The following is a 25216-nucleotide window of genomic DNA, read 5'->3' on the forward strand; positions in this document are numbered from 1 at the left end:
GGGAACAGGTTTGCAGAAAGAGGTAAGGGGGTGCAGAAAGATGCAAGAGGGGTACAGAAAAAAGCAAGCAAGGTGAAGAAAAAGGCAAGAGAATTGCTGAAAGACACAACAGACGTGTAGAAAGAAGCAATAAAAGTGCAGAAAGAGGTAAGTGAGGTACAGAAAGAAGCAACAGAGGTACAGAAAGACAGAAGACAAGTGCAGAAAGAGACAACAGGGGTGCAGATAGAAGCAAGAGAAGTGCAGAATGAAGCAACAGGGGTGCAGAAAGAGTTAAGAGAAGTGCAGAAAGAAGCAACAGAGGTGCAGGAGGAGGCAAGAGAACTGCAGAAAGAGGCAAGAGAGTTGCAGAAACAGGCAAAAGAGGTACAGAAAAAGGGAACAGGGGTGCAGACAGATGCAAGAGAGGTACAGAAAGAGGGAAAGGGGTGCAGAAAGAGGCACGAGGGGTGTCGAAATTTGCAAGAGAGGTACAGAAAGAAGCAAGAGCACTACAAAAGAACCAACAGAGGTACAGAAAAAGGCAAGAGGGGTGCCGAATGAGGCAAGAAAAGTACAGAAAGGAGGAACAGAAGTGCATAAAAATGAAAGAGGGGTACAGAAAGTGGGATGAGAGGTATAGAAAGAGGCAGGAGAGTTGCGCAAAGAGGGGAAAAGGGTGCAGAAAGAGGCAAGAGGGGTACAGTAAGAAGCGACAGAGGTGCAGAAAGAGGCAAGAGGAATGCAGAAAGAGGTAAGAGAAGTGTAGAAAGAGGAAAGAGAGGTGCAGAAACAGGCAGGAGAGATGTAGACAGAGGGAACAGGTGTACAGAAAGAGGCATGTGAGGTGCAGAAAGGAGCAAGTAAGGTGCAGAAAGAGGCAAGAGAGGTGCAGAAAGTAGAAGAGATGAGCAGAAAGAGGCAAAAGAAGTACAAAAAAAGAAAGAAAGGTACACAAAGAAGCTCAAGAAATGCAGAAACAGGCAAGAGTGGTTTGCACACCATTAGTACCAATGTAATACCCACATTTAGCAGTAAGTGACATGTGACCATTCTAGGTTTGCAAAGGGCCTTCCACCACGCTGTAACACTTGTCGCTGCTATTTTGGTAACGTTTGAGCCGTTTGAGCTAGAAACAAGGTTTTTTGTTCAAATCTGCAGATGATGTGAAATAGATGATATGAAACAGATGATGGAGTATGTCGCAAATGTGGTGAATGTAGAACTGCAAAAGTTGGTGCAGCCAAACAGTTGCATAATTCCAGGGGCCCTGCTCATACCTCTGACTAGGTCCAGAAGTGCTCCTCAGAGGTTCCCTCTTTTTATTGTCTCATTGAGTTTATAGTTTAGCTTCTATGGGAATGATGAAGACTAAACCTGAGGTTACCACTCCACAACACAGACTACCATACCACATAATTACTCTCCATAACACATAATCCCTCTCTCCTTAATTCCTATACACTACATACCACACCCTTTCTATCCACATAATTTCACTGCACATCATACCACATAATTTCACTACACACAACCTACATCCACTCCACCCCACTCCAAGAAACATTAGTAAAACACTTTTACATTTACAACGCCAATAGCTCTAACTCTCGCAAATGTGAAACCTATTACATTGCAAATGCTTCTTTATTTAGAAGTCACGTTTGCAGAGAGGTGGAGAAAGGGGGCTGGGTCTTGGACCAGTGCTCAGGAATTCTGCTGCGTAGGACTTACAGGAGGTACCAGGAGGGCTTCTTAGCCCTCAAAGTCCCTCAGTAGAAAAGTGGACTTCATCCCCCTACCCGTAGTGTGCCAGGAGGCTTGTTTGCAGAGTGGTGGAGAAAGGGGGGCTTGGCCTCCGAAGACCCCTTAGCAATCTCACTGTGTAGGACTGTCTAGAGCTAACAGGAGGGGTACTTCGTCCCCCAAGGACAACCGTGAGGACCAACTACCCCTCCTATTACCTCCAGTAAGTCCCACACAGCAGCATTGGTAAGTTCTCAAAGCAGGCCATGTCCCCTTTGCCCACCAGTCTGCAAACGCCATCCCTGGCACTTTCTTGGATGGGGATTTAGGTCCCCTCTTCTGCTGGGGGTCGTTAGGGACCAAGCCCCTCCAGTAAGCCCCACACAGTAGGATCACTGATAGGTAGACACAGGCCATGCCCCCTTTGTCCACGATTCTGCAAATGCACCTCTTGGTGCGCTCTTGGTTGGGGGATACATTCCCCTTGCTTCCTGAGGGTCTCCTGGGGGCCAACTAGCCCTCTTGTTATCTATAGTAAGCCCCACACAGCTGGATTGCTGAGAGTGGTCTGATACAATGCCCCCTTTTTACACCACTCAGCAACTACTCTACCTGGCACTCTTCTGCTTGAGGGATGAAGTCCACTTCATTCCTGTGGTCTTCAGGACACAAGAGGAACTCATTGCCCCACCAGCATTGCACCAAGAGATGAGTTTGCAGAGTTTTGTACAAAGGGGCGTAGCCTCAAACCACCTCTCAGCAATCCCACTATGTGGGGCTTACTGGAGGTACCTGGTGGGCTAGTTGGCAAAAATAAATCTATATTTGAATGAGGCCTTTTTTGGCTTCGGGGACCCCATCCCCCGGGGCTTTGCCTTAGTTTTTTTAGGTTTACGGCCCTTCCCTGGGCCACTTTTAACCCCGGGGACACCATCCCATGGGGCCTGGCCAGCCTTTCTTTTATTTTTAAATTTTGGAAGGGGGCTGAGTGGCCCACCCCCTGAAGACCAATATGGCCCTAGGGACCCAATCCCCCAGGGCCTGGCCTCACATTGGGGACCGAATGGGAGCCCCAATGCCCCGGGGTCCCTACTGGCTCCCCGCCTTCTGCGGGAGCCGGCATTGCTTTTTGACAAGGGGAGATGCTAACATGCAGCTCCCCTTGTCCAAAAGCAATCTGCTTCGCCTCATGGAAGCGAGAGCAGGTTTTCTGCTCTCGCTTCCACGAAGTAAAGCAGCATTTTCAATGACAGGGCGGGAACAGTGCTCCAGCCCTGTCATTGCACACTTCAATGTCCTGGGGGTGGGGACCCCAGGATGTTGCTGGAGCTGGCCCTGGGGGTGGCGGTCCCCAAGTCCATGGAGGATTCCAGGAGGGAGGCCGCTTGGACCCCTCCCTATGTATACATGGCCCCGGGGAGGTGGTACTCCTTGGGGCTGGGGGTCCTCAACATTCCCGTATTTGCATACAGTGTGCTCCGGGGAGGTAGTGGTCCCCAGGGCAGTGTGGGGAGGGGCAAGAGTCCCCCTCACTTCTTTAATTAAATTGATACCTGTGGGAGGTGGTAGTCCCTGGGACTTGGGGGGCCCATGAGGCCCCCCACCCATAATTTCAGTGTGCCCTGAGGAGGTGGTAGACCCTGGGGCAGTCTGGGAAGGGGTAGGAACCCCCCACACTGCTTCATTTAAATTGAAGCCCTGGGGAGATGACAGTCCCTGGGGCTTTGGGCGGGCCTTCAAGGCACAAGATGGCTTGTGGGCACTGTACAGAGTTAATAGTGTTCCTAACCGGCCCTCTACTACTTTCTTTCCCCATACTCTTTTGGAAAATGCATCACAATATCACTGACAACAGTGTACCGTTCCCACTCAATAAGGAGAAAATTTGTGCTCGGAACACTTTAGCCAATAAAATGTCCATGTTGTTCCACAGACGAGCAAGGAATGACTGCCAAACCTTCTACTTTTATTACTTCACAGCCAATGAACATTAAGCTTCATAAAATCCCGCTTGGAGTACGTTACCCTAATACTCCCCAACAGGAAGGAATCCCTAACAAAACTTTTCCACTGACTTCTTGTACGACTAACGGTTCCTATGAAAAAAATATACATCTCCAGCACAGTAACTATTTCAATTAGTAACATATTGTGGTGAACTTCTAACCTCTGTGTTCATGCAAGTGTTCCATGAACTGTTACTATGGTAACAGGCAGAAAGGTACTGGCTGTACAAAAACCGTTATATTTACCCTGGATCCTCTACAAGACAGAAAGGAAAGCAAAGTAAAACAAAACACTGTACCACATTTACAACCCCCTTGCGCCACTTTTGCGTCCACGCCCCACCTAAAAAATTAAAGTGTGTGCACCTCAAACCCCGGGAACAACCACCCCCCAGGGATTTCTGTATTGTGTGACACGGGCTCGGTGCCCCTCCGCCTGGTGCCCTCGAGAGCCCTGGAGACCTCCATGCCCAGAGCCGGTTCCTGCAGTGTCCTGGGGTGCCTACCCCAGGGATACTCCTGTATGCTATGAAAAGTCTTGCGGCTCCCGCCCTCCCATAGCAAACTTAGTTTGAACTTTGAAAGACACAACAGTGAAATATGTTCTCACTTCCAAAATCCAAACATGCAACTTAGCATCTCCCCATGTGTAAAAGCAATGCCGGTGTTCTATAGAGGAGTGTACCCCATTGACCTGTGTACCCTTTTCACTCAGCGCATGTGTATTAATGGTGCGCATGCGCACAATACGCCTCACCACGCCCACCATCAGTCCGTGTACCTCTAATGTTTTTCATTTAATTTGCGCATGCTCTATTGGAACATAACGGTCACAAAGAGTCGGCGGACCGTGAGGGCATTGTACGCTCCGTCTTTTTTGTAGATAGAGTCACGTTAGTAGTGTTGTATGTACTGGATGGCTGTGGTGTGGTTGTATACCAGCCAGGAGGGAGTGTGTGTGCCGATCTGACAACTAAACCTGGAACTAAGAAATCACTATAATGGAAATCTGGGCCATGTACTGCTGGAGGACCACGGTCAAGTGCAGATATTAAATACTCAAATATAACTTTGGGAGGAGCCGGTTACCGCCAATGACTAGGGCAGCGTGTGGTAGGCAAATGAGTCACGAAATAGGCTACATACATGGTGACTGTATCGTAACGTCACATAGAAAAAAAGAATGCCAATCAAAATTAGCATGAAGAACATAGACGTAAGTAGACAACAGCCAATCAAATTTTTTTCAAAATCTGCGGAAGGAAAGTGATTGATCGCTAATACGTTTTCTTATAATCCTTCACAACCAATCAAAAACAGGTGTAAAAAGTTTTTGTTTTGAACATACGAGTTAATCAGATATTTTGGCATGTACACGAACCAATAGGGAATTATTAAAGATGACTTGCTTTCGCAAGACCCCAAAAGGCTTGTTAAAACAAAAGTACGCACAACACTGCCAGACCCCATTTAATGATTATCCAGGCTCTCAACTTAAACACGTCACTAATCATCTCTCATCACTTTGTCTTCTTTTTTAGTGTATTGTATGAAGTAGAGTGCGTGACCCTATGCTCAGAGCCCTCGAAGGTTCCAGAGACTGCCACTCCCCATGGCCAGCTCCTGCAGTGTCCCGGAGCCGCACGGCCCCTCTCCCAACATTGAAAAGACCCGGGGGAGATGGTAACTTAATACTGAATATGTTAGTACACGCTACTCTTACGCTACCAGGAAAACATAACAACATTATAAGGCCCATATTTCCATTGTAGTGATTTCTTAGTTGCAGGTCTAGTTGACAGATCGACACACACACTCCCTCATGGCTGGTATACACCCACAACACACCCATTCAGCGCATCCGTCACTACACACGTGACCCTATGTATAAAAAATACGGAACGCACGTGTTTTAGAGTTGTTCCCAAAGTACTGAACAAGGGGGCCCACTACTACATGCGTGGTCTCTTTGGTCACTGAGTTAGTGGTGCCCGAAGCACTGAGCGGATGAAGAACCTGCGATGATGATGATAGGAGCAGAAGTATGTCGTTAGCCATACAGATATCAAGACTCGGCACCACGTATGCAACTTCTTTGTTGTACATCGGGACTACATCATGCAGAAGGTGTTTTATCCATGAAAAGGTGAGCAGTGAGGCTTGAGTACACATCGGAGGGAGTCAGGGTTATAGCAGACTAGATACAAAAATGGGACTTAGTATTTTAGACGAACGCACTCCTTTATAGTGTATTAATTTACAAGTATACACTTTTTTCCCAATAGCAGGAACGTTTTTATAATCGCTGAAATCCCGTTGTGCCACTTTTGTGTCAGTAATGCAGTAGGCACTTCCATATAGACACCACTTGAATGTGGGACTATAACAGAAGTGAAATGTACTAGGCACACTACACACGTAAAATCGTACTGTTACCTTCACTAGTAATGCTTCACCTTATTTAGTCGCATCGACATAACTTTAAACTCTTTTTTTCTTTTTTGTTTTGCAGATTACCTACCCAACATCTTTTGGAGTCCACATCACAATTTGTTTATAATACTGTTTTATTAAAGTTATTTTTCTAGTTGTTTATTACATTATCTTTAAGTTACGTTTACAGTTATTGTTGTTTTAATAAAAGTTAATTAAAAAAACTATATAATTTTTTTTTTTTTTTTGGGGGGGGGGGACGGTCCACAAAAAAAATATTATTAATTTGAAATACTATAGTAAGATGTTTGACGGTAGGGTTGAAAAGTACTGGCTGTACAATAACTTATATTTTCTCTGGATGGACTACAACATAGAAAAGAAATCAAAGTAAAATAATGTGTACCACATTTACAAACTTCTTGCGACATTTTCGCGTGCAAACCTACCCCCCTACAAAATTAACTATATGGGTCTCAATGACGCCTCTCAAACCACGAAAACAAACACCCCCCGGAGATTTCTATATAGTGTGAGGGAGGCTGCGTGGACCACCGCCTGATGCCCTGGAGTCCGCCACACCCAGACCCGGTTCCTGTAGTGTCCTGGGGAAAAACAGCCATTACAATGCGGTCATAACCACGCGTGATCGTCATCACGAATTCATTAGCACGCATATGGCTTTACCACGCATGCCTTTACCATGCATGCTTTTACAACTAGAATACATTTACCACGCATGATAAAGGCATAGCATGATAATGGCTTTGTGGAGACGGACATGCGTTGTAATGGCTGTGGCTTACGTGCTTCAAATTAGTTTTTAAGTATGCGTGTGACCAATTCTGAAAACATCAGAGGCCAAGGGCAAACACCGTGGTGTCTGTGGCAGGAAATCTCATCGATCACAGAGAAGATAGGCGGAGGGTAAAATGAAAGTAACAGGTATAATAAAAATAACAGAGGAAAACTACTAAAATGGCGGTGGACGGAGTATGTAATCAACGTTTGGCACCTCAACAATACGTTTCAAATAAATATAGATAGAATATAATTATTAATATATTACAAAAGTATAGCAGCGGATGACACACATGGCCCGGGAAAAGAAAGCGGCAAATTTAATACCTGAAATGAGGAGAGGTTTGCTTGGCAAACTTGAAGAAAAAGAAAGAAACGTGGGCTTGGAAACGAACCTGCGCATGCATAGAGAGTACAACTGGTGCACAAAAAGAAAACGGAAAGTTTTACATACTATCATAGAAATATAGGCACCCCGAGACACTGCAAGAGCAGGCCCTGGGAGGTGGGTAGTCCCCAGGTGCATCAAGGGCTCCAGGAGGGGGGCCCCATGAACCCCTCCCAACATTAAAAAGCCCCGGGGAGTGCAGGTCATTTTACATATTACTGCCCCAGGAAGGTGGCGGTCCCCGGGACGTGTATGGGGGGAGACAGAGGGGGAGCTGAAAACATTCTTTAAAAAAAAAAAATATTTTAGAAAAAGCCCTTAGGGGGTGCCGGTCCCTGAGGCTGCAGGTAGGAGGGCCATGAGCCCCCCCCATATTTCAAAATAAAACCCCAGGGGATGGCTTTCCCCGGGTCTCGGGAGGCCTTACAAGCCCCCCATTATGGAAAAAAATTGCCCCTGGGATTTGCCCCCCCCCGAGGGCTAATTAAGAATAAAACGGACTTCTAGTTTTTTTTCCTTTTCCACAGCGTACGCGTATGATACACGTACCCCGCGATTTCTTATTTAAAAATATTAATTAAAATTGGGGCCTAAAGATCCATGTGGGACCCCCTGAGCAGGCCTAGTGGGTCAGGATGTTTCTACCCTGCCCCCTTTCCTTATTTTTCAACTTTGTTTTACTGTTTTCTTGTGACTCTGTTCTACTGAGGCACAAGATAGCTGCCAACACTTCGTGGTTTGGAGTGTTGACAGACAGTTGACATCCAATCAGCACGCAGCTTGTGCTCGTAATTGAATGGATTTCCGTACATGAGCAGTACTTCGTCTATAGATATCACTATGATTTTCTCAGGAACTACTGAATGGATTTACAACATTTAACAAAAAGCACAATCTGCTAACCGAACTCTACCACTCTGCCAAATTTGGTGTAATTCCGTTCAGCCATTCAGGCTGTAGCCCTGGCTAAAGGTCCCTATGGAAAATTGCATGGTGAAAACATGTTTTGGGACCCCCTTTTTTATCGGCTCACACTAAATGAATCACCCCCAAACTTTCAGGGTAGGAGCGTAGCGGAGCAGGCCATTTTCTTGGAGAAATTCGCATAGATACGTCCAGCAGCGCCAAAGTTATTCCAAAGAGAATATTGTGGATTTCTTATGGAAAGTAGGTCCTAACTATAACTAAAACATATGTATATGTATATGTGTATATATATATATATATATTTTTTTTTGTTTTTGTTTTTTGATGAAGCTAACTGGCGAAACGCGTCTGTCAGGGGTGAAGGGGGGTTTGGAAACAAATAAACATTGAACTATCACGACATCGGTGTGCTTGCCAATTTCTTGACCTGGACCGGTTGGATTGTGTGGCGATATTACCTACTGGCGGTCGCCAGTAGGTATATATAGTTAGGATTTTTTCTCTATGGGATTTTTGAAAATTCTATGTCTAATAACTTTGGCGTTTGTGGACGGAATTGGCTGAAATTTTCAGGAAAATGGAACATTTCGTTTCTGAGCAGCCCCTAAAAATTTGGGGGGTTTCGTCAAGGGGGGGCCGAGAAAAAAGGGGGGTCCCAAAACGTGTTTTTAACATTGAGTTTTCCATAGGGCGGTTGGCCTCACTTTTAGCCCGAACGGCTGAATGGATTTGCACGAAACTTGGCAAAATTGTAGGGACTGGTAGCCCGATGTGCCTTTGCTAGGTCTCAATATATGTGCTCCAGTGGATTTTGAGAAATTAACGTTCAAAAAAAGATATATATCTGTAACAGCGGACCGGGCAGCGCTCCAGTTCGCGTACTTTTCGCGTTACGGAGCTTTGTGAAGCGAAGCTGATTGGTTCTCCGGCATCTGTAAACATTCCAAACAGTCCGTAGCGGCCGCCATCTTGTCTCTCGGTAGGATCGAGAGACAAGAGGAGGCCAAAGCGAAGGGGCAAATGACCATAAGGGGGCATAGTAGATCCTCGCTGACCCCCTAGGTTTGATGTGGAGGTTTTAAAAGGGCCCCGCGGGGCAAAAAAAAATAATAATAATAATAATCAAACGGCTGAATGGATTTGCACGAAACTTGGCAAAATATTAGGGACTGGTAGCCCAATGTGCCTTTGCTAGGTTTCAATATATGTGCTCCAGTGGATTTTGAGAAATTAACGTTCAAAAAAAGATATATATCTGTAACAGCGCTCCGCTTCGCGTACTTTTCGCGTTACGGAGCTTTGCGAAGGTGTTTGGTTCTCCGGCGTCTGTAAACATTCCAAACAGTCCGTAGCGGCCGCCATCTTGTCTCTCGGTAGGATCGAGAGACAAGAGGAGGCCAAAGCGAAGGGGCAAATGACCATAAGGGGGCATAGTAGATCCTCCCTGACCTCTTAAGTTTGATGTACCATTTTGCCAAGTTTGGTGTAATTCCGTTCAGCCATTCAGGCTGTAGACGTATCTAAATGTCCTATGGAAAATTGCATGGGGAAAACACATTTGAAAGTGTTGAAATTTAGAACCAATTAAAATGTTACTTTGGTTTTGTATTTGTGTGTGATGAAAGTTAATTGGTTATGTATATATCTAAAATGAGAGGAAACCACAGCCATTTTGTGATACTACTGTCTGAGGTACATTTGTGAGGAATTTTTGGTGCTCAATTTCTGGTGTTTGGTTTACACAGTACTAACACTTCTCCTACTTTTAAAAAGGTGAGTTGTTAATTTGTAAGGGGAACTATGTTGTACACTTTAAGATAATTTGAAAAATGTTTTCTGTTATATATTTACAGTCCTTCTGTTATACTAAATACTTGATAAAGTTAGTTTTATATTATGTATTACTAAAAACGATAAATGAAAGTGATTATTTTTTTCTGCAATTTACAGCAAGCAATTTCAAAATAAAATGGCTCACAATGAAGAGACCGTGGCAATTTCTTTTGAATTATCCACTACATTTATTGAAATTGACAGCACCAATAATGAAGTATTCTCACAAGGAGGAGATGACTTGAATGATTTTTTGGATCAATCTCTTGATGGCGAATTTATCGAATGTTTGGAGACCATAGAGTTACAAGAATCATCATTGCAGACTTTTCATGAGGAGATTCCAGATGAGATGATTGAAGAGGAAATTCCTGATGAGGACATGTTACTAGTTCTTTCAAATTTTGAAAATTCAGAAGAATAAATTTATATTTAGAAATACAAAAATTGTTTGAGACATTATTCATTTTTAATTTATGAGGTTGTAGCGAAGTGATTGTAGTATAAAATGAGACTTATAGTATAGAGTGGAAAATTTTTATGTTACGTGGTAAGTTTACTCATATTTACTTCCCTTCTCCCACTATATTATCTCCAATGTGTATTTGACATCTCTTCTTCATCTCCGGCCTCCTTTCTCTCACTGTCTGTCTCTGATGCATCTTATCGCTGCCATTTTGTGTAATTACAGAAGAGAGTAAAATAAAATAGTTCGGAACGTGAAAAGGGGGCAAAGTAGAGTACCCCTCACCCCCTAGGCCTTCTCAGGCGGTCCCAAAAGGATCAGTTTCTGCTTTCCTGAGAGATTATGGTATGAGTTCCATATACCACAATAACTTGCATTACAACATGCAAGATATCTATCTCCTATTACCAACTTTTGGAGATATTCGAGCTAAGCGCGAATATCTCCAAAAACTAACACCTGCCCTGAGCAGTTCTTAGCCATGTTATCCAATGGGAGGTGGATAACATGGCTAAGAGCATTAGCTCGGTAATGCATGAATATCGCTGACTTTTTAGCGATATTCATGCATTGCGGCCGTTTTTTATCGCATTTGCGATAAACCTTGATAATAGCAAGGTTTATCTTCGATAATTTCTGACGATGCTTAGCGGTAAAAAATTCGTTGCTAAGCATCGTTAGCGATAAATATCTCTTAACTTTGGCAATATGCACCAACGTCTGTTAACGTTCGATTCGAAGGAAATGAGGAAGTGTTGAAAAACATTGTCTGCGCCATCTTGCCTTTTTTGAAATGACACACTTTTGTTGTGCACGGCAGCCATTTTAGATGCCTTGACCAGACCCACTCTCTGCACGCTGTCGATTCGTAGCATGGCTCCCCACCCTCGCAAGCATCTTCCCCAGGCACTGCTCACCCCCGCTCTCTGTCTTATGCATGGGCAATAAACCTCCCCCCACCTGCGCTGCTCTTCCCTGAGAATCACACTCTGTGCCCGCCCGACACCTCCCTTTCGCCCTATTCACTACCGCACCCTCTGACACTCCTCTTCCTCTGTGTCCGATTGTCCAGGCCGGTCCTAGGCTATCAGCTAGCCCTGCAGATGTAGTTTATGGCCCCAGCTGTAAAGAATCACCCCTCTTCAAAGGAGTTATAGTAGATCAAGGCCCACACCCGATGAGATCCGTCACACCACACGTGTTCATACTATCTGAAAACCATCCTGTATTGTGATTGGGGAGGGGACCGAGCCTGAAGCGGAAGATTCCAGGGATGACTCTTTGTACATCAAAGTTTTTACAATTATGTGTCACATTAAAAATATATAGCACTCCAACAAAGTAGTAGTAATATAAAACTTTAATAACTTATAAATATATACAACAAAACAAAAACAGTAAAAACATTTAAACAACGAAGAGACCGTGGCAATTTCTTTTGAATTATCCACTACATTTATTGAAATTGACAGCACCAATAATGAAATATTCTCACAAGGAGGAGATGACTTGAATGATTTTTTTGATAAATGTCTTGATGGCGAATTTATCGAATGTTTGGAGACCATAGAGTTACAAGAATCATCATTGCAGACTTTTCATGAGGAAATTCCTGATGAGATGATTGAAGAGGAAATTCCTGATGCGGATATGTTACTAGTTCTTTCAAATTATGAAAATTCAGAAGATGTTGCCTGGGTGCCGCACTGATTTGGGTATCCGGCGTGGGGCGTCCCGGGGGGTGGGTTGTCAGTAGCGGTCTGTTGTGCGAATAGTTCCAAGGCAGCAGAACGCGCTGAAATCTGGATGTCACGAAGGTGATGTCTAGTAAGTTGCCGCCCAGCAAATAACGGCGTGGGGCGTCGCGGGGGGGGGGGGGAGGCAGTCCAAAGTTCCGTTAAAAGGGCAAAGGAAAGGATCGGTGGTTTGAACCATCAGTCAAAAAGGGGAGGGGGTGCAACAATTTTTCCTACCGGGTCACACTGTGCTTTCACCGGAACTGAGGTCTGCAGGATTCTAGTCATTCAAACTGAGGCTGGCGCCAGCATGGGAGCGCCGACGTCCCGCGGCTACAGTTTCGTCACTCCACGGGCGATCATGGCAGTCATTCCCCATCGGGGGTGTCTGCGGGGGTCGGGGACTCCCGCGGCTCCTCTAGAATCTTCAAGGTCGTGGAGAACTACGGTGGTGGAGTCAACCAGTGACCGGGCCATTTCTTTATGCTGGGCCCGCTCTTGCCAGGTCGACCGCCATTTTGAGAGTTCGGTAGCTACTGGCGATCGCGGGGTCAAATGAGCGGACGGGCTCCACCCTGCCGGGCGAGACGTTGCAGCATCGCCACAGTGGAAGAACCCTTTTCCGGGCGCCTGGAGCGCTGAGGGTGCAGCTGGGAAGCCTCCACCTGGGGAGGCGGGAGAGGCCTGTTCGCACCGTCTCTCCCTCCCAGTGCACCCCACGGCGTCTCGCTTGAGATTTGTTATGGCCGGACCAGGCGATGAGGACGAGAGGGGGGGGGGGGGTCGGAGGCATGTGCAAGACATCCCCCCCCCCAGGGTTGTTGCAGCAATTATTCAAGAAAGAAGAAATGTCCCGTCCGTCTTTGGGCCGGACCTCCGGTGGATGGCGGCCGGACGCCCTTTGCTCTGGCCCCATGAACGGGTTCCTTGGCTCATCGGCTGCAGCCGGATCCCGTCGGCCCCAGCCCCCGGCCGTTGGTGGCCGGACCGGGAGAGAGTGTGGAGGGACAACCTGCAACTCTCAAGGGCCACCGCGGCCGGACTGGGAGAGAGAGGGGAGGGTCGAGGACACGGACATTCCCCCCCCTGAAACTCTCCAGTGTTGTCAATCCCCCTGGCCGGGTCCCGCTGGCCTCGGCCTCTCCTCCGGCTACACCCTACGTGATGATCTCCTGGCCGAGGCGTGGCAGCAGGACCCGCCTTATATGTGTTGCTTCCGGCTGGGCGTAGCCGAAAACCTGTTGCCCTTTGGAAGTTTCTAGAATGGGGCGGATGTCTGCTGACTTCTATCTTTCCCAGTTTGCCGTTATTTGGCAGTGGCAGGCGGTGGGACAGACACGTTTTGGGGCAGTGAGGGGCAATGTTTTCAGGTTTCTTATTACGGGCTTACTTCTAACGTTTCTTGGACAATAATAGGTTTTATCATTACGTATTGTTATCGTTTCTTTGTTTGTTATTTAATAAAAAGTTCATCAGTGGCCTACTGATTTTCGTTTTCCTATTCTTTTCTTTCCAGGTTGTTTCATGCTAAAGTTTCTGTTAACAGGATACAGTGATCACTTCGTTATTATTGCATATGTCCTTTTCACTAGGGGTGCTCTCTGGTCGGGCCAGATGACCTATCTCTAGTAAATGGTCCGGGTGAAACAGGTGCATCAATCAGTGGGGAGTAGATAGGCATGACAGATTACAACGGGGGAGAAAGGTCCGCATTACGTACCCTTTCACTACTTGCAAAGATTTTCCTACGTTTATTTGCAAACAGGGAATACCTCAAAAAAGAACTAATTCCCAAACAGTCAATGTTCGGACAATCAATCAATCAATGAGGAATGAAATAGGTACGACGTGTTAAAGGCTTGCGTTACCTACCCTTCACTATCTGCAAAGGGAGAGAGAATATTCCTATTCTTCCTCGTTTGCAGGCAGAGAAGATCCTTAAGAGAACCAACTTCGAACAATTCAATGCTCGATTCAAACAATCAACAAGGGGTACTGTGAACACAAATGAACGCCGCTTATGTACATACACATTGCTATTTTCAACAGGTTGTTCCTAATGTTTTTATTTTAGCGAGGTCAAAAAGAGATCCCATTAGTGGCCTACTGATTTTGCTCGATTCCTTTTGTTTTTTTACACGATTTTTCGCTATCTGCAAAGACTAAACAGAGTATTGCGACTCTGTGCTTGTTTGTAAATAGAGAATGAACCAAAGAGAACAATCAATCAAATGGAGAGAGAAGCAGGCACGACGGATTACAACGGGGGCAAAGGCCTGCGTTAACTACCCTTAACTATCTGCAGAGAGAGAGTACTCCTAATAGAAATGAGGGGTGGGGGGCAGCATTCAAAGCAGATCAGTGTGCATAAACACGAAAATGTTTTTACTTACCACGTACTTGACATTCGACAGCTTATGATATTTGCTATTAAAAAACCTTTGAAATTCACTGAAAAAACCATAGGTTATAGACCATATATAGTTAGGAATTAGCATTTACAAAACCTTGAAAATTCACTGAAAAAACCATAGGTTATAGACCATATATAGTTAGGAATTAGCATTTACAAAACCTTGAAAATTCACTGAAAAAACCATAGGTTATAGACCATATATCGTTAGGAATTAGCATTTAAAAAACCTTATTTTACTCACACAAAACCATTGAAATTCCATATATAGTTAGTTGCACTAACTATATATCGCGCACCCGCAATCCACTGCTGATGATGTCACATATTACATCATTCATGACATGGTCAGTGACATCACTGATGACATCACTGATGACATCTCAAATGACATCACTGATGACATCACTGATGACAACATCCAGTGACTGTATGTTTCTGTAAAGTTAAAATGTGTCTTACATATTGAAGAATGAGTGGAAGTATAAGTGTCTGGACAAAGGATTTAGTAGGTGCATGACTGAATGTATGAGTGAGTGATTAAATGTGTCTCACTGAGTGCATGGGTTAGTGACTAAAGTGTCTTAATTTGTGCATCATTATGTCTGTTGTTCTGTAAACTGCTGCATGTGTTGATCAGTAGCTATATGATTAACTATATGGGTTACTGATTGATTGTCCAAGTATTTGTATGGGAGACTGAGTGTGTGTGTGGCTGGCTGGGAGGTGTGTGACTCTGTGCAGATCAATGTGTACTTGTATCAATGATTGTATAACAAGGTAAGTATGTGTTAGTATATGTTTGAAAATGTAAGGTGCTCTATGTCTAAGTGTATAGACAAGAAAATGGAAGTGTCATTGATTCTTTACAGGACTGACTAGGTGTGTGAGTAACTCCATGGATGAGTGGCAGACTGTGAGTGTCTGTATAGGTGTATGAATGCATATGATAGTGTTGTAAAGATGAGTGATTGAATGTATGAATGATTGTATGGGTGAATGAGTGAAGGTGTGTGTAGACGTAGGAATCAGTGAGTGCGTATGTAGTAACTAGTATTGGTGTGTCAATGGTTTCAAAAATTATATTCTGTATTTAACACTGGGTGAAACAGAGGTTATATTAAAATGTGAGGAGATGCATTGTATTGTCACATGAATGATATCATCAGTGATGTGGTCATTGATGTCAAATGAGATGTCATCAGTGATGTCATCAGTGATGTCATTTGAGATGTCATCAGTGATGTCATCAGTGATGTCACTGACCATGTCATGAATGATGTAATATGTGACATCATCAGCAGTGGATTGCGGGTGCGCGATATATAGTTAGTGCAACTAACTATATATGGAATTTCAATGGTTTTGTGTGAGTAAAATAAGGTTTTTTAAATGCTAATTCCTAACGATATATGGTCTATAACCTATGGTTTTTTCAGTGAATTTTCAAGGTTTTGTAAATGCTAATTCCTAACTATATATGGTCTATTACCTATGGTTTTTTCAGTGAATTTTCAAGGTTTTGTAAATGCTAATTCCTAACTATATATGGTCTATAACCTATGGTTTTTTCAGTGAATATATATATATATATATATATATATATATATATATATATATATATATCCAACAAGTGAAACGCTCCTTCTTGCAACCCTTCGCCTTCAATAGGGGTGGCTCGTTTCCGGCGAGGCCACCGGCACAATATCCCTCCAAAACGGCGTTCCTCTACGAGCACTCAGGCATCACTCAAAAAACACAGTCCACGCAAAAGTCCAAGAAAGTTAGATTTATTCCTTCATAAACCGAACGTGACGCATTTCACACTCCACGGAGCGCTTGATCACACATATATATATATATATAAATATATTACCTACTGGTGGTCGCCACTAGGTATTTATAGTTAGGACCTATTCGCAACATTACATTTGGAAAAACTTTGGCGCCGGTTGACGAATCTTTGCGAAATTTTCAAAACTAATTGGGCGCTTTGGTCCGCTGCTATCCTGAGAGTCTTGGGGTGATTCGCGAAGCGGGGGCCGAGAAAACAGGGGGTCTCAAAACGTGTTTTCCCTATGCAATTTTCTATAGAAACCGTTTACAGCCCGAACTGTTGAACGGAATTACACCAAATTTGGCAGAGAGGTAGTCCTTGGTTCAGACTCGTGCCTTTTGCTTAAATGGTTCAGCACACAATGTTACTAATCCAAACAGCAAGTGTGCTGGACTTTTAAAATGTTTCCATAGGAACCGTTAATCGCAGCTACAGTCTCTGGTAAAAAGCTGGTAAAGAGTTAGCCTCGGTATTACACTTCTAGTGCTAAACATCATTCTTTTCTTAGAAAAACTTTGAGCCCCGTCAGTTATTCTTTTACAAATTAAGGGGTATAATTTTAACAGTTTCCTTGTAAATATGCCTACAAGTACTGTGTTAATGTCACATGTGAATTGGGCGCGGAAGGGTACAGAGATGTTTTGTATTCTAGGAGAAGGCCACTTTCCCGAGAATTATTTATTATTGTTTGAGGAGTTCGAGGCAACTTAAGTCTGGGAATTGTCATACTAAGGATCTTTATTTTATTATGCAGGGTGTGCCTCGCCAGTCTCTGAAGCCTCAGTGGTGCTAGGCAGTGCCTTATTTGTTTTGTAATCACACGGACAGTACTTATGGTGTTATAAAGTGATACACTCATAGAACTCTTGTAGTTGTATAATTACTCAGGATTTATGTGCCTATGAGTTACTTACATTATTTTTTAAGCAGATGATTATCACACTAAATAATAGTCAAATGTTGTCAGAAAAGGAAGACGTATACCCTCAGTTTTTTTTTAATTAACTTTTATTAAAACAGAAATAAACAAATAGAAACGCAGCTTTAATATAACAGTATAATAAACAAAATGTGAGATGGACTCCAGTGGCAGCAGCGTAGGTAACCTGCAAAACAAAAATGAAACATAAGTCCTTAAAATTAGATCGATGTGATTGAATGAGGTGGGAGATTACATCATTACGAAAGGCAAGATCGTTTTTTTTTTCACTTGCACACTCAGGGTAGTGCACCCCAGCCCTCCCGCAGAATCACCCTCAACTGGAGTCTGTAGGGCAGCGCTGCTTGTAGGCTTAGGCCTATCTTATGGATTAGATGGTAGTTAAAATGAGACAGAGATGAGACAGAATGAGGTGAGAGCTCACGTCATTATGCAGGACAATATCGTTTGTTCGTAGCACGTTTAACCCCTTCGCTGCTCATGGCACGGTTGAGCTGTGCTCATGACGAGCTGACCTTGTCATGAACAATGGTAAATCTGGGCATGCAGCACAGGAGGGGAAAACCTCTAGCAGCCAAGGTGTTAATTAGAGGCATTGTGGATCTAGGCCGCTCTGCTTAGCTTTTGCAAACACTGCTTTTAGCAGAGCTCACAACTTGAATTCTGCTTCGGATATATACTGCAGACAGTGTTAAATTCAGCCTTGATTTACTTATCTGCAGAGTGGACAGCAGCATTCATAACTTGAAAAGAGAAAGAGAAACAGTGTGCGAGAGAGGGAGAGAGAGAAAGAGAGAAAGAAAGACACTGAATGTGTGTGAGAGAGAAAGTAATAGATGAGCAGGAGAGGTAGTGTTGATACTGGAGAAAATCTTAGCAGCTTCCCTTTTTGCCTTCAGTGTGTGTCCAACCACGTGCTGGTTCATAGTGCACCCTCAAGTTTAGTGATCTGAAAGATAGTATAGAATTAGTAATTGCAGAGGACATACAACTGCACACGTATATTTCTGCGTAACGCCTTTGCACACCCAGGGTACAGAATTACATCAACTCTCACTGCAAGAAGGTGTCTGTGCGCTCTATTCCTCCCAGGGTGCTATACCCCATAAACTCCCACTGCGTAGCGGTGAGTTCTCATTACTGCGCACCTAGACTGCTGCACCCCATTGACTCCCAGTGTCCGGAGGTGAGTGTCCTTTCCTGCGCACCCAGACTGTTGCAACCTATCCACTCCCACTGCCCGTAGAGGATTGTACATTCATACGCATTCAAGTTGCTGCACACTATCCATTCTATCCACCCACAGGTGACTTCTCGTTGCTTCGGAAACAAGTTTTTCTGCTCACCTTGTGCCAATGGCGTGTTTCAAAGAGGGTCCACCGCGTGTCGCAGCAACCTTCCTATGCGTTGTTACGATGGTCACGCATCATCTAAGAATCCTCAAACGTTGTGCTTTGGGGTGTTGGGGGGCGCCAATTTGTGAAGTACAACCTATTAGATAAAAAGGAAGATAAGATTGTCCGTCATTTGTTCATCAAAGGAGAGAGGAAGTGAAAGAGGGATTGAAAAGAATATTTGCAGCTCACCTTTCTGTCACCGGTGTGTCTTCCACCACGTGCCGGGACATAGTGCACCTTGAAGCTCCACATCTAAAGGATAGTAAAAGAAAGATGTTATGATTGGTAATTGCCACTATGTTAATGTGGAGTAGAATAACATTGCCCTTTCACACATCTTCCCTCCCCCATTAAAAATACAACCATTTGTACAGTTCCAACTTGTTTAATGGGCTTTGATTTATGAACAATCAATAGAGTAGTAATGTTTTGCATCCGGTTATAGAAAACAAGTGGTGCGCTGTCATACACGTGGTGTCAATCATCATGCCTGTGTCTATGCACGTTAATTGAAACCTCATGTGCTATTGGAGTCTATTACGCGCAGGAAGTGTGTAATAGATACCAAAAGGCCATGGACGGAGCAATGCGCCCAACTCTGGTCAATTGCATGCAGTCTTTTAGAACAACCTTAAACAGAGTCTTTGGATGAATATGGAGGAGTCACTTCAGGCAATCGTTATAGTAGAAGCAAAGGAACTTTTTGGAAAAAAGCACTGAGGGGCCCACGGCCATGCAGCGATCAAATCAAACACACGGCGGCCAAACAAAGAGGCATCTGCAATGTACCCTTTGGCTCACCGCTCTTAAGCCATAAATCTAAACATATGGTTTCCGGATGAAGAGATACTTGCCACACTGAGCACCACAAACTGAAATAGGGGGGTTACATATTAATTGAAAGAATAGATAAAGCGTGATTTAATATCATGTCGATCAAACACGCTTGTATACAACACAGTATAATGTGCCACCATCAGATGCAAGCGGTAAAAATTAATTTGTAAATACATATTGAACTCGTAGTTTGTTTCACCTAGGCAACGCAATATATCAAGAAGACGACGCGTAGGAAACACAAAAACTACCTTATAGTTCTACCCAACACGCATGCGCTTGACCAAGCAGCTGCACGCATAGGCAACATCATACAACAGCAAGACGTAGTGCATCTGATACGAGGAACAAAACTACTCTGTAGTTTTACTGGATGCGATTGCGCTAAAAAGGACGCTAAAAAAGGACGATAAATTGAAGAGGGCTAAACGATCGTCATGAAGGCACAGCGTACTGAGATGACATCAGATACGGAGTAAGCAGCGGCTGACTAAGGAGACAGGAGCCCACGGAAGAAAAAGCAAGAAGAACTCGAAGAACTCGAAACCACCGCAAACCAAGTTGGGACATCACTTCACAGGTACCAAGCATATTGGGAGCACCAATGCAGCAATGCAGCAGCCGTACAATCACGTGTAAAATATACGGGGTAGTGGCATGTAACTGCATGCACCTGGGACTAATAATTGGCACAGTAACACGACTTAAACATACCCTCACAGACCAATGATTCACCTGAAGGGCAAATATAATTGCACTTACCCCACGACAGGCAACCACAACAGTAGTACAATGAGAGAAACTGACACATGACTTTAGTAAATAGTGTTAGAGGAGTCCGATACTAAGCTATATTGTGATGTTCCTTCCCTCCCTCTTGTACCACAGATATAAACTACCACACAAAAGAAGAAAAAGGCTTAATGAAATAACGCGACAAGCCATAAGCTCACTTATTAGATCGGGTAGGTCCACATTAAACATTAAACAACTGTAAGCTGATGAGTCTTGGAGACATGCAATGCAAGACACAGGCTAACCCATAGTTCCGCTTGTTTATTAACAGAAATAGAGAGAGCGCCTTATCTTAAGAGCAACCTCACCCCCCAACAACAATAGGTACGTAAACGAGGATTCACAGACATTTGCACCTGTAAATAGCTATATACACAACACTAAAACAATTATTTTCTTTTTGTTTTTCTCACAGAAATAGAAACTTGTCCTACGTCACATAGTTCGTGCCCTGAGGATGACCTTATATAAAATAAGAAGTCCACATTTCATTAAGGTCAAAACGCGTTGGCATCAACCATAGAGGATCAGAGCGTAATAGATTGGAAAGACAATGTTTACATAAACAAGTGGAGCTAGACTGTTCAGCTCACTGAGACATTATTTATGAATAGACTCTGAACCCTATCAGGACCGAAATATTAGGAATTGCCAAGAATTTTTTTTTTTAAATCTGCCAAAAGAGTAGGACGCTAACCCGAGGAATTCAAACAGGGTTATACTTGCGAGAGAACGTCGTATTGTTTGTTTTTTCAATATATGTAAAAAAAATTGCACTCACTTTAATATATTGCGTTTCACCACACGCTAACAAGCGTGAAAATGCACTCGAAATCCAGTATATATTCACCATCCAATTATACCATCCAGCAAAGTTCGTGGGTATATATTCTTTTATTCCAGCATGGAACACAGTTCATGGAACTAACCCCCAACGCGTTTCAGCGACAACTCGCCTTGGTCACGGGTGAGTAGTGTTAGCAAATTAAACATTTAAATAAAGTTTTCAAACCATCGTGTATAGACATGAAAAAAGGACAATGTGCATAAAGTAAAACACAGCGGCCATCTTGGCATGGTCAAGTACTCATAATAATGTGCCCAAGTGAATATCCATTCGACTATCTAACTCTTGCAATAATATATGCTATCACTTCTAGCAACAATATTGAATGATTTATCCAATACCTGCACCATAACAGTTCAAAATAATAATTGTCCCAAGTGGGGAAAACATTCTAATTATGCGAAAAGTCATGAAAAAAGTCCATGCTGCTATGTTCACACAATCACATTTAAAGCAGCACGAAACACATATAACAAGCAAGTGCATAATGGTGACAATGAGAACGGGCTGTGAGAGCCCCCATCCCCAGTGGGGGGGGTCTACCTACTAGGTCACAAGGTAATCATGAAAACAGATTAGGTCACACAATTTCAAGATTAATCATAATCAAAAATAGTCAAAACCAAAGTCATGATAATATTTCCTTAAGTCCCAAGTGGGAAATATAAACGTGACCACATGGGTTGATCACATCTTCTGCCCGGTCTATTCTCCACAGAAAAGTGTCACCTATAGGGAAACAAGAGCGGCACATCAGAACTGCTAATGCCATGTACAAGCGGCCTTCAAACAATATGTAAATAGAAACAAGTACAATATAAAGTGATTTAAAAACAGTAGAATCATTGTTAGGAGTTTGAGAAAACAACTGACGTGATATGCAATATACATCATTATAGGAAGACCACTGTATAGTTTACTCTCCCAGATACCATTTAAGTTCTTCTTCAGAATTTAGCCCTCCTGGGATGCGTGTGTCGAGGTCAAGAATATATTTGCTCTCCAATTGACGCAACCTGCGTATTCTGTCGCCACCCCTCCTCATGTTTGGAATTCTATCAATCACAAAGAATTTCACTAGGTTGCGGTTGCCCTTGTGTTTTTCTTCAAAGTGACGGGCGACCGGCGAGCTTTGATCTCTGTTGTCGATCGCCCTCATGTGCTCAAGAATACGCTTTTTCGCAGGGAACATAGTGCTCCCTACATACTTTTTGGCACATGGACATACCAACACATATATCACATGATCAGAGAGGCAGTTAAGATGTTGTGTAATCGGTTTTTCCCTGTCTTCTATGGGATAATAGACTGATTTGACGTTGGTGCTGAACTTACAAGCTTTACACTTCATACAAGTGAAAAAGCCCTTTATCTCATTAGTCTTCCTCGGTGTAGTACTAACCTCATTTCTGCTCAGCTTGTCTTTAAGAGAGTCAGCCTTCCGATAAGTAATGCTTGGGTTACTACCTAAAACCTCGGTAAGTGTCTGTTCAGTAAGTAACACATTCCAGTTTTTTTTTAAGCTTTTCTGTATCTGCCACGAACTGGCATGGTAAGTAGAGATAAATCTGATAACCTCCTGTTCTTCAGGTTTATCGGTCTTAGGTACCAATAGCGACTCATGGCTGATGGTGCTAGCCTTCACAAAAGCCGCTTCAATCACCTGTGGTTTATAACCACGTTCCCTGAAACGTTCTTTCATTATGTCTCCTTCTCTTAAGAAATCCTCATCTCTACTGCAGTTCCTCCGAGCCCGGAGGAACTCCCCAAAGGGGATACTGCGTATGAGTGACTTCGGGTGACTACTGTCAGCGTGAAGCAGGGTGTTCCCTGCCGTCGCTTTGCGGAATAATTTGGTGACAAGTTTATTCCTCTCAACCTCAACTTTCAAATCCAGAAACTCCATCACACAGTTACTGATCTTACCATCAAAAGTGAGGTTAAGATCATTACAGTTCAGTTCACAGATGAAATTCTTCGCCAATATTTCAGGACCATCCCAAATGATGAATAAATCATCAATGTAACGCAGCCACGTCTTAACATGGCTGCGATACAAAGTGCTGGTCTCAGCCACCCGTTGCTCCCAGTTTGCCAAGAATAGATTCGCAAAACTGGTAGCAAAACAAGTTCCCATCGCCGTCCCTTGTCGCTGTCTAAAGTAAGTCTCATTAAAGATGAAGAAGTTATTTTCGAGACAAAACAACATCATTTTCAAAATCATATCCGTATGGTCTCGAAACGAGATAGAACGTTTCTTGAGAAACCTCCGACAGGCGTCGATACCATCCAAATGCCTGATGGAGGTATACAGGCTGCCTACATCGAGAGAAATGAGGAGATAGCTATCCTGCCACTCACAGTTTTTAATCTTATTGACAAAATCTCTGCTGTCCTTCAGGTACGAGGGTATACCCTCCACAAAAGGCCGCAGAAAAAAATCAATATATTTCGAGGTGTTCTCGAGGAGGGATCCCATTGAGGAAACAATTGGCCTGCCTGGGGGCCTGACTGCATCCTTGTGCAGTTTAGGCAGGAGGTATAGCACTGCCACTTTAGGGTTTCTATTTAACAGAAAAGAATACTCATTCCATTCTAACAGGCCCTCACTATGCCATTCCTTCAACATATTGTGGTACATGATATTCGTTCTTTCGATCTTTTCAATGGATGATACCTCATAACATTCCACATTGTTGAGTTGGCGCATACCCTCCTCAACATAGCTGTTAACATCCATGACCACAACATTCCCTCCTTTATCAGATTGACGGATAATAATTGAGGGATCATCCTCCAAAGTCTTTACAGCCAAACGTTCATGTTTACTCAAATTGTCACATGCCCAGTCTTTCTTTCTGGCCAACTTTTTCAAATCATCAATTACAAGTGCTTCAAAAACATCAATACCACAAGCTGGCAATATGGGATTGAAATTAGATTTAGGTTTGAAGCTATTAGGACAGTTCAAACTCGGAATAAAACCCAGTGATTCAACAGCAATGGAACTCTCAGGTGATACATTACATTCCAATTCCTTTAGAGCAACCAGAGCTTCGACTTCCCAAATAGATTCAGTGGCAGGCTTAATAGTTTCAATCGTTTTACCCACATTCCTTACTTTAAGTTTGTTCCATTTGTGCAAACGTAGTTTGCGGGTAAATTTAAAAAGGTCAATTCGCTCTCGAGAGTAAATAAAGTTCGAGGTTGGGCAGAAAGAAAGACCAAATTGTAACACATCGTGTTCTGTTTTGGAGAGAGAACGAGAAGAGAGATTTACCACATTCTTTTGGTTCATTTTCCTCGTTTCTTTTGGCCCCGTGTTTCCACTCCCACTGGGGTTCCACTGCTTTTTCCACCTGCCGCCCCTCCTTGTTTGGTGCTGGATGTGGTGGCTTCTTCTCCAACTTTGCCTCTTCCTCTGCCGCGTCCTTGAAATCCTTTGCTTTGGCCTCTGCCCCGATCTATTTGCCAGTTTTGCTGATGAGATGTTTGATTCATCACACGGAATTTCTCCCAAAAATTTGTCGGTTGGATTGGGTTTGTTTGTGCCCGTAGGTTGCCATCTTCTGAGGCATCACTCTCAACAACCTCTTCCTCTGAGATGCCTTCAGTTTGTACCCTATCCAGGGTAGCCTGTATTCCTTTGCGTTTGACATTGTCGTATTTGCGACTGAATGTGAAGATACGGCCTGACTGGTAATCAATCTTGTCTCGCAAGAACTTGCGTTCTTTCTTTGCAACAATTTCATCTTCATGTTTAGCAATTTTCTTAGCTATTTCCTCCAATTTCTTTGTCATATTCTCCGTGATGTCTTCCTTAGTGATCTCCTCT

The sequence above is a fragment of the Lissotriton helveticus genome, chromosome 8, assembly GCF_964261635.1.
Source record: "Lissotriton helveticus chromosome 8, aLisHel1.1, whole genome shotgun sequence".
NCBI classification, from domain to species: Eukaryota; Metazoa; Chordata; class Amphibia; order Caudata; family Salamandridae; genus Lissotriton; species Lissotriton helveticus.